We start from the raw sequence: 12192 nt of genomic DNA on the forward strand, positions 1-12192 counted from the left end.
TGTGGTTGTTGGGCAACAACACCCATATCAATTGCAATGTTATTGTTTTGATTCTGTACACCATACACATTAGTAAATACAAATGTAACATTACTAACATTTTCAATTCTATACAGACACAAAACTCATAATTCATAATTCTGTACAAAACCATAATTCTGTAAAGACACAATATTCATAAATCATCATTTCATACAGACACAGTATTCATAATTCATAATTCATAATATAATCACAATACTATAAGCAATTAATACACGTACCATGATAAATGATTGAAGCAGATATTGTCGATTTTATACAGTTGGTTCGAATTGAAGCAGGAAATAGGTTAATGAAGAATTCGAATGATTTAATTAAGAATTCAAATATGTTAAAGCATCTGAGTATTGTAGTAAGTGATTTAGGGGTTTTCGATCGAAGCTTGGGGTATTAGGGTTGAAGTCGTGTTGTTCTATGGCGGTTACGAGAAGAAAGTTGATCTGAGCTGGTTTTTGTGTAATCGTGTATTAGATTTGGATTATTTGAATAGATTATAATAATTTGGCGGTCGATGATGAATTATTTAGCGGGCAACAATTACCAATCTTAATTTCAATGTTAATTGGTTTAATTACATGATTAAGAAAAAAATACTAATATTATTAAAAATAATAATAATAATAGATTTCAGTAAAATAATAATAAAAGCTTACTCTATAAAAATAATATCAATAAGTATTAAATATTAACGCAATAAACATTGTGTGTATAAAAAATTTAAAAAATCTAAATTCAATAATTAAAAAATACCTACAACTTCATAATAAAAATATCAGTAATAAAATTTTATGTATCTTGGACCTCGTCTCCCTCACGGTGGTCTTCTCTGAAATAAATTGTATCATTTTCATTAACTTCATTCATAGGTGCAACAACTACTGAAAAGGGAGGTAACTCGTCAAATTGGTCGTATTCTTCCTCTTCGACAACATCTTCAACACCAACAATCCGTCGTTTTCCGAATTGTACCACGTGCCACCTGCTTTCTTTCGGGTCTTCAATATAAAATACTTGGGTAACTAGTGTTGCTAAAACAAATGGTTCTGGCGGATAACCATTAGTGGATAGATTTACTGTCGTAAAACCATCTTCATCAATTTTAACTCCTTTTTGATTATCAGCCCACTTACACCTAAACAAAGGTACAAAGACCGAACCGCCGAATTCTAATTCCCATATTTCTTCAATGACATCATAATATGAGTTTTTAGCGATCCTTAATCTTTCTTCATGATTGACAATGGTTACTTCAGTCTGAGAGGCTATGACCGTCACTCCGCTATTTTGTGTCCTACCCTTATCATCTTGTGTTTTGGTGTGAAATGTATACCCATTAATCTCATAGCCTTAATATCTTATCACTTGTCTTGGACCGAATGCTAAAACCTGTACTGTTTTATCAACATATGGAAGTGTGCTCCTAACTTTATCTTTCAACCATTCTAAAAATTTGTCTTTGTGTTCTTTAGCCAACCATTTTGCATTCCATTGACGGTTCTCGCGTTTCAAGCACGACTCGTGCTCTTGTATGTACGGATCAATGACTGTAGTGTGTTGTAACACAGTAAAATGTGCGTCATGTATATCGCCAACATTCTTTGGATACCCCAAATCGCGCCCAATTGTCCCTTGGCCAGATAGTCTACCTTCATGTCAACTTAATGGAATCCCGACACTTTTGATCCCATCCATATAGTCTGTGCAGAAGTCGATGACCTCTTCGGAAGCATATCCTTCGATGATACTACCTTCTGGTCGATTGTGGTTCCTTACATACCCTTTTAAGATACTCATATATCTTTCGAATGGATACATGTAGCGTAAGAAAACTGGACCGGATTCCCTGATTTCTTCGACAATGTGAGAAACCAAGTGAACCATGACATGAAAGAAAGAAGGTGGAAAATACATCTCAAGTTCACAAAGAGTGTGTATAATATCTCTTTGATATTCATTCAAAACCTCAGGATCAATCACCTTCGAATGAATCATGTTGAAAAATAAGCATAGTTTTGTTATTGTGTGTCATATGCGGTCAGGTAAAATTCCACGAATTACAATAGGAATCATCTGAGTCATTAGTACATGGTAGTCATGTGACTTCATACCGGATAACTTCAAATCTTTCATCGAAACCAATTTCCTAATGTTAGACGAATAACCTGATGGAACCTTAACACCATATAAACATTCGTAAAATTTAGTTTTCTCGTCCTTTGACATGGTGTAACAAGCTGGGGGAAGAAACTTGGTGTTCCTTCCTGGTATTGGTTTAGGTGTTAACTCAGGTCTGATATTCATTAGTTCCATGTCCTTTCGAACCTTAATTCCGTCTTTTGTTTTTCCAGGAATGTTCAACAGTAACCCCACCAAACTTTCACAAACATTTTTATCGATATGCATAACATCTAGACAATGTCGGACGCGCAAATGCTTCCAATACGGTAATTCCCAAAATATGGATTTTTTTCCACATCCCTTTCTGCGGACCATTACCGGTTTTCCCAACACAAATTTTAGCTTATTAACCATTTTGAAAATAGTTTTTCCATCCGATCGTGGCGGTAGAACGCTTTTCTCTACAGTACCATCAAATAAGTCTTTTTTTGGAGCGATAAGGTTGATTCACAGCGAGCTCTCTTCTATGTCCCATAAATGCTGGTTTCCTACAATTTTTCAACCATATCGAGTGAGTATTTTTCTCACAAACAGGACATGCCTTTTTCCCTTTCGTAGTATATCCGGACAAATTACCATACGGTGGAAAATCGTTAATGGTGCAAAAAAGCATTGCCCGTAGATGGAAGTACTCTTTCATGTATGAATCATAGACTTGTACACCGGTATCCCATAGTAACTTTAAGTCATCAATCAACGGTGCCAAATAAACATCAATGTCGTTTCCAGGTTGTTTTGGGCCTTGAATTAAAAGGGATAGCATTATGTGTTTTCGTTTCATTCATAGCCAAGATGGAAGGTTGTAAATGCATAACAAAACAGGCCACGTGCTATGACCGCTACTCAAATCTCTGAAAGGATTCATTTCATCTTAACTAATTCCCAACCTAATATTTCGTATCTCGTTCCCAAAGTCTTCAAATTCGTTATCAATAGTTCTCCATTGAACTGAATCAGCCACATGTCTTATTTTTCCATCCTTTTTACACTCTTCCGCATCCCAACGTAATAATTTTGCAGTTTTGGCATTCGCAAATAACCTCTTCAATCTTGGTATGATAGGGAAATACCACAATACTTTTGCAGGAGGTCCATTTTCGTCACTGTCTTCGTCAGTTCGTTTTCCACGTTTATACCTAGATGTACTACATACCTTACACTCATGAAGGTTTTCATTTTCATTCCTGTATAGCATACAATCATTTGTACATGCATGTATTCTTTGTATTTCCAATCCCATCGGGCACATCAATTTCTTGGCATAGTATGTTGAAACCGGCAACTCATTATCTTCGGGGAGCATTTTATGCAACAACTCTAACAAGCTAGTGAAACTTGTGTCACTCCAACCATTGTTTGCTTTTAGATTTAACAGTTTTATCATGGAAGAAAGTTTTGAAAATTTCGTACAACCGTTTTATAACGGTTTTTCAGAGTCAACTTTAAGTTGTTCAAATTTCTCATGATACTTTTCGTCAACATTATCCTCAATATCCTTAAACATGGCCTCAAAATTATCGTTATCACTATTGTATGAATCTTCTTCGTTTAATTGATTGGAATCTGAAGAGCCTGGGTTATGATCGGTTAATGATTCACCGTGATAAGACCAACACGTGTACCCTCTCACAAATCCGTTTATTATAAGATGATTTCTGATATCGGTAGAATCCTTGAAGGACTTCCCATTCATACATTTTTTACAAGGACAAATGATTACATTGCTTCCTTTATTTAATTGATCAGTCTCCGCAATGGTTATAAATTCATCAAGCCATTTCAGATAGTCGGTGCTAGTCCGTCCTATGTCGTACATCCATTTAGTCCGATCAATCCGATCCATCTGTATAAAAATCAGAAAATTAAAGGATTAATACAAATTAATCATCAACTATGATGTATTTAATTATTATTATAATTTATAAGTATATATATATATATATATATATATATATATATATATATATATATAACATAAGTAAATATAATATCATAATTTACAAGTATTTAATTATTATCATATGTATTTAATTAATAACATAATTCATCTGTATCACCATCGACATTACTCATCGACATTCTGTACTTGAACCCCAATTCCCAACTTCCAAATCCCAATTACTCGTTGATCACCATCGACATTCTTTGAACCCTAATAGATATAACAAGACCCTGTAATTGTTCAATCTGCAACAAAACCCAATCCATTCAATTTGTATAACCTAATTTCTAAATCGTACAAGAAGTAAGATGTCTAGTGAGTTCCCCAATCGAATTGTTTGATTTACTTTTTATATACATGTTCGATTCTAATTCAATTTTGATTTCAATCTTCAGTATTTTAATTACGTTATCTTCAATTTTAATTTGCAGGAATTCGTTACACTAAAAGAACAGTAAATAAATTGTACAAACGAAAGAATTCTTTAATTTTGAATGATGTTCTTGTTCATGTTACTTCTTGTTTTGTTTGTTTTATGGATTCTTTAAGTATACTAGTTATTGACATAAAAATGATATATAAGTAGAATTAATAAAAGCTTTATGTCCAGCATGTTGTTCTTGTTATGTTACTAAAATTAATAAAACTAGTTTACTTACTGTTGTTCAGGTTATGAATTTTTGTTGGGTTCAATTTTTAACTGTTGTTCAAACTTTGATTTTTCATTGGTCAAGAAAACAAATGTGGTAGGGTTCAAGTGTTCAACCATTATGGACAGTATGTTTTATGAATTATGTATAGCTTCTATACAGACAAACTAGTTATGTATAAAAAATGATCTGAAAAGTGACAAGTGACAAGCAAAACACATATCAAACTAAAGCACAAACATGATAACTTTAAGATTTAATTATTGTGTTGTTGACTAATTTATTTTTTATGTGCACAGGACTGACATGATAACAGTGATACGGATATGAACGAGGAATTTCAGGAAAATTATGTTCCGCCGAAAAGAGGCGTCAACAAGCAACTGAAAAAAAATATCCGGTGAGGTTGAATTCAACAGCCTCGGCGAAGCTATAGGAAAAAATCAAAAAGCCTTTTCCAGTAACATAGGTGTTTTGACAAGGCGTAGGATTAATTTTCTTGTCGATACTTGAAAAAAGGTACATCCCGACGACAAAGATGCCTTGTGGTTGAAAATCAAGGTATAAATTACTAAGATCTAAGAAATTTGGGTTTAAGTAATTCTGTCTTTATATATGTAATAACATTGACCACTTATTTTAAATGTCTACAGAAACAACATGCTACAAAATACGATTTTGCTAATAAACAGACACTTAAACACTGCAACAGTGTGTTTACGAGATTTAGGAGGAAGCTACGAAATTATATGGATGAAGGGAAGCTTCCTTATAAGGAAGATAAAGAGTACGGATTCATAAGTCTAGAAAAATGGACTAAGTTTTGTGAACTTGAAGACACACCAACAAAATGGGTTAGTGTTACTCATTTATTTTTTAACTCTATGTAGTTAATAATGTATTTTGTAACTAATGTGCTCTAAAATCCCATGTAAAATGTAAAGGAACTATGAGAACAAGGACTCATAAAAGCACTGCAAAAACATAAAGAAAGCATTGTCCATGTTGGTAGTTGCGGGTATCGAGGCCAACAAGAAAAATGGGAGCAAGAACAAAATGATCCAGAAAAGCATACTGTGTACCACGATATCACTGATACTGCTACAAGGAACTATGTGTTGGGTAGGACGAAGATCGATACATGAGGAAAGAGGAAATTATGTGCCGATACGTCGCTGATAGATAAGATGGTAACATAATTTTTTTCTTTTTATTATTAGCCTTATTAATTCCTAATTGTACTATAACCGATTACTTTATTGCTTGTTTACAATCCTATATGAATCATTCTTCAATTTTATCAATAAAAATCATCCCGTTTTCATATTTTTTTTTCAAAATTTCATTTTTTTAATTTTTCAATTATTCTTTTTTCTTTTTTAATTGTTTTTATAAATATGGGTGATTGGAAGCTTTGACCATTGTCGTCCCTACGTACATTTGTTGTTTTAATCCAGGTAAAAACTGATAAAGAGGGTAGGGATCCCTTGTTACTACATGTTGGCAAAGAACATGGTGGTAGGACAAGGGGTCTTAGTAGCACAATTGGGTTTAGAAAAATCGGTAAAAATCGGAAAGTGGGGAGCGGTAAAAAGCGGAAAGTGGAGAGTGGTAAAAAGCATAACGTGGTTTTAGCCTTGAAAAACACAAAGGTAATTGATATAATTGATCAAATTTTTTGCAGGTGCTTAATGGTTAATCTATTCTTTAATTTTTTAACAACGTTTGGTGGTCGAATAACATCATTATAGTATTCTATATTATTTATTTTTGTTCCTATCAATGTAATATTGTATGATCAGAATCGGGCTGTTGATGACAATGAGAAGATGGTTGACAATGAGAATCTTCATAAAGATCCAGCGACCGATGTCGTTATTGTTGACAATGAGAAGCATGATGAAGATCCAGTGATCGAAGAAGATATTGTCAACCATGAGAATTTTGATGACTATCCCGTGATTGAAGAAGCCTCAGATATAGAGATCGAAGAAGAAGAACAAGAACAATCAACTGACAAAGATGGTGACGATGGAGAATCAGCAACAGGAGGAGAACCGGAGAGCGAAGAAGAAAGTGATCCAGTGATTAAAGAAAAAGATGCAATGTTGAAGAATAATTGAAGAAAAAATTCCGGTACAACCAATAAGAAGAAGGAAATCGGAACGAATCCTAAAGATCAAGCTATCAAAAAATGTTTTCGTCAAAGATGGAAAAGGTTTGACTGAAATTAATCCAATTGTTATGGACTAAATATCCTTGATCGATACTTGAACATGTTTTAATAGGTTCGTGTACACAGTATATATGTAGTTTTATGTTTCTGTGGGCTATTCTGCAACAATTTATGTTCTGTGCAATGGCTGGCATATACAGATGTATTATATTGGTGTGTATGTTTTGTTTGTTTGGTTCCTGCACACTTGTATGCTCTGTATGTGTTAACAGTTTTGTTGTGTTGTAGAGTCGGATATAGAATCAATCATATCAATTGTGTCGTTTTATATTGTTATTAGTTGATTGTTACAGCAAAACAATTGAATATAATTAATTGATTGCAATTGTATTCATACAATTGTTTACAATTATATTCGTACAGGGACTAGCACAAAAATATCCAAAACTTCAGTTCCAGATCACTGATTCAATTACTATATTACCAATGACAACTATATTTTCTAGTATGATTACAAACAACAACCATATGTATTAAATTCAACAAAACAACAAAACATAAAAAGAAAGAAAGTGTTACCTCTGATTGAATACTAAAACTACAGTTGAAGATGATGATCAACGAATGGATTAAACTTAAAAGCTATGAATGAATGAATGAATAGATAGCTCTTGTGCGTTCGCATTATTTTTTTATAAGATTTTATGGGTGATTATATAAGTTATTAGTTATAGATAATTATAGTATAGTTAATTTTGCATTTTAATTATAAGTATAGTTTTCCTAATTAAAATCAAATTCAAACTCGATCATAACAAACTTCCTATTTTTTAGCTCTTAGTATATTAATTGGACGTGTTACATAATTTGTTATTTAGACGTGTTCATAGTTGGTGTTACGTCCAAGCCTAGTTAAGGATCCATTAAAAGTTTTAAACCGACCCAAGCCCAATTAAGGACCCATTTTAAGTTGCAAACCGACCCATTAGATGATATCGGTAACCGAGCTTCATATTTTATTTAAATATATACAGAAGATCAAAAGATCTTCTTCACTTGCTTCCATCCTTTGACATCGAAACTGCTTAACCTACTTTCGTTCGTGCATCTCTAAGTTGATTAGGTTATTCTTTTTTCTCGATCATCATTTATAATACTTCTATACAGTTATCGGTCTATTAAAAATTGTTAAAGAAGTATTTTAATATGTTAAACTTTAGCTTCGACTTTGCTTAGGGTTTATACTCAAGCAACCATTTTTTCTTTTTACTTTAAAATTGCATAATCTATCACCAATTTAATGAATCTTTCTTTATTTGTTTGCTTTTTCATCTATTTGATTATTTGGTTCACATATTACGTAGAACCCTTATAAATGCTTCCTTAAAAATGCTTCATTGTCGAAACAGTCATGTTTATTTGTAAAATGATTCATTGTTGCAAGATTTTAACAATCTTGTTGCTTATGGTTTTTCTAACAAATTTTTTTATTATGAATGACAGATTTAACAAATCCTTTTGCAATTTAATTATTATTTAAAGTATATAAATTTAAATTTTCTTATAGAACTTAAGACATCTTTTTATTTTTTTACAACATCACAAAATTTCATAAGTATATAGACTTTCAGTATATTCTTATGTTAACAATTTTGGTGCTGTTAGACACGAATTTAAATTAATAATACTTTGAAATAAATATAAGGCTTTTTCAATTGATATGTATCTGACATATGTTTGGTTAAATTCATTATTTAATGAAGAAAACATGGGTGATAATGACGACGTTGTGATGATCATGGCTGAAGAGTTTGCGGCTGCAGTTGCAAACGCTCCTCCAAGGTTGAAGTATACTCATGTCAGCTGTTTCTTAGACGTACCAAAAGGGAATGTTTTGGTAAGTAACTACTATATTCATAAATAATATACTTGACTCAACCATTATTTATTGCATACATGTGCGCATTTGACACTTAGGGTGTGCTTGGTTCAAAATTTTGAATGGTAAGGGCAATAGGAAAGTAATGGTAATACGAATACAATGAGATTCATATTGTATGCAAGCACACCCTAAGTGTGCTTGCATACAATATTATTTATTGTATGCAATCACATGTTAACATTTAAAATTTTGTAAACTAACACTGCTTGTAATATAACTCAACTTTGAATGTATACATCATCACTGAAATCTTATCTTGCATTACTATGAATTATACTATTTTCTATTAAAAGATTATGAAAGGACCCGTCCTAATTCACCTGGACGAAGTCATCAACATTTGGTCCCATTACGATGATCGGCTCCAAGTAATGACCTTATATTGAGCAAATGCACAGCGGAAGACTTAATTCGTACCTGAGAATAAATATGCTTTAAAGTGTCAACCAAAAGGTTGGTGAGTTCATAGGTTTATCATAACAATCATTTCAATATGTTAATAGACCACAAGATTTCATAATCATAAACAGAATACACTCGCAAGTGTATGTAAACCATTCTAAGTGGTTGAGCACTTGGTAACCATACTTAACATTTAATCAACGTCGCATATTCCCTTTATTATGAAATCTCACTACACCGTACCAAGTGTAGTCACCAAAACGAAGTACTGTGCAACCGTTGAATACTGGTCGTCCAGTCCGGTTGGGGTTGTCAGGCCCGATAGATCTATCAACAGGATTCGCGTTTACAATACCCATGTAAATAGTAGTTACCAAGCTACAGGGAAATATGCCAGTGGTACAACTCAACGTAGAATATATTTTTAAGTACTTGTGTCTATTTTGTAAACATTTATAAAAGCAGCGCATGTATTCTCAGCCCAAAAATATATATTGCAAAAGCAATTAAAAAAGGAGCAAATGAAACTCACTTTTGCCTTGAAGTTATTTAATTCGACTTGGTCTCCGATAGATATCACGAACCTAACCATATATATAATATATCAACATATTTTCTTTTTAAGTAATCGTTACATATATATATATACTTTTAATACTTTTAATATTTTCTTAGTCCGTAGTTAGCAGTCCGATGTTAGTGGTCCACAGTTAGTTGCTTAAATAAAATAAATAAAGACCCCATCGTATTTGTATTGATCAGAATTAATCTCGACCCATGGTACCATATTGTCAAATGACGTGTTGCGTACATAAAGTACCGTGTTGTCAAATGACGTGTTGCGTACAATCATGAGGTCTTATGATTAATCTTCTCGTGTTATTTACGGGTGGTCCTGAAATATATAAAATTAAATCATAAGTAATTATATATAAAATATCATATTAATTAGAAAAGATATGATTAATTTACTTTTTCTCCAAATATTTTCGTAGCTAAACTAGCTTCGGATACCCAATCTTGTTTTAGTCGTAGTTTCTTCATTACAACTCCGTTTTTGTTGGTTCAACTTGCCACTTCCTTGGATCGAGTCAAATTTTAAGAGTATGAACTGAAAATACCTTAGTTTGTATTCGAAATCATAGGTTATAGTCAAACTTTGGTGAAACTTATGAAAGTGATCATTTTCCATCATAAAAATAACATTTAATGATCATTTTTCTAAAAATACTTACACTTTGAGTTAAACCATGAAATTTTTATGTGTTAACATATTCATAAGAAATATCATTTTTCCAGAACATGAACTTCTAATTCAAAATTCAAGATGGTTTTTAATTATCCAACCCAAAACAGCCCCCGGTTGCACTCCGACGACGTAGATTCAGTTTTTAAGATGTTCTTTGTAAAACCAAGTTATATCTTATTAGGTTAGCATATAATTATGATATATTACAGGTCTTGAAGTGTTTTAAAAGTCAATTTAGAAGGATCTATTTAGTTTGCGAACAAGTTTGAAATCATTCAAACTATGTTCTTGTTGTTAAAATTTTATACCACAAAATAAGATAGCTATATGAATATGAATTGAATAAGATTATGAACAAGGTTACTAGCTCAAGTTACTTGGACAAAGTTACTGCAAAAGATAAGAAATAATCTTGGAATCAAAGAGTGGTGGAGTTAGATCAAAAGGTTGGAAGTAAACTTCTTCAAATGGGTGGTTATTTTGATATGTTCTTGAAAGAGTTTTCTTATGGTGTTTAAGGCTTGTAATTGAAGCTAAATGATGGGGAAAATGCTTGGAGATGATCAAGTATGAAGTTAGGAGTATTTTGAGAGAGAAATGAGGGTGTAGGTATGAGAAAATGGAGTGAAGAAATGGTCTTCATTTATAAAAACGTTTTTAGTTTATAAAGAAAGAAAAGGATTCATAATTTTGTTTTCTTACTAATAATTCATACTACTTGACAAATTCTAGTTACCTCATATCTAGGGCAGTAATAATGTTGATTAGGATGTTGATTTGATGTGTATATACCAATAGTAAATACGTATAGAAGCTGGGTATGATACGGATACATATACCCTAGATATACGTATAGAAATCTTGAGGAAACGGAACGAGAATTCAAATATAGCTATCTTTTGTGAATATTGTTTTATGAATTTAAGTCCTTAAAAAGTGATTAAATACATTATATATACGATACATGTATAAGCATTATAGATTATAAGTATATATATCAAAGAATGTTACGTATAGTTATCGTTTTGAAAACTTAAGTTAGTAGTTTCAAAATATACTTATAACTCATTGTCATTAGTACACAATGAGATGTTAAACCATCCTTAGATCATGTTAAATATATATAGATACATATATGTACACAAACGTATAATTATCGTATGTTATATAGTTCGTGATATCATCGGTCATATTGGACGGTCAAACGTTGTGTAAAACTCTTTTCAAAAACACAAGTCTCAACAATTTGGATTGCTTATCATGTTGGTATGGTTTAATTTATGTAAATATTAATCTCATAAGTATAATTTGGTCAGAAAATTTCGGGTCATTACAAATTAGTTGAATAAGACATAGTTTAATACTCGGATGAATTCTTTTGGTTAGTTGTTTAAGACCCATTAACAACTTTAGGGTAACCCCAACCAAGCATGCCCTTACATATTTTACATGTTCTTCACGAATATTGATGCATTGTTTAACAATTATAATACGAATGTGATTCAACGTTTACCAAAAGAGCTTCTTGAGAAAGCACCGGAGTTAAAGAAAGGAAATTCTTATCAATGCGTTGACATAGATGACTGAGTTCACACCTGGGGGCTTTTGGAG

The sequence above is a fragment of the Rutidosis leptorrhynchoides genome, chromosome 10 (genome assembly GCF_046630445.1).
Source record: "Rutidosis leptorrhynchoides isolate AG116_Rl617_1_P2 chromosome 10, CSIRO_AGI_Rlap_v1, whole genome shotgun sequence".
Taxonomy (NCBI): Eukaryota; Viridiplantae; Streptophyta; class Magnoliopsida; order Asterales; family Asteraceae; genus Rutidosis; species Rutidosis leptorrhynchoides.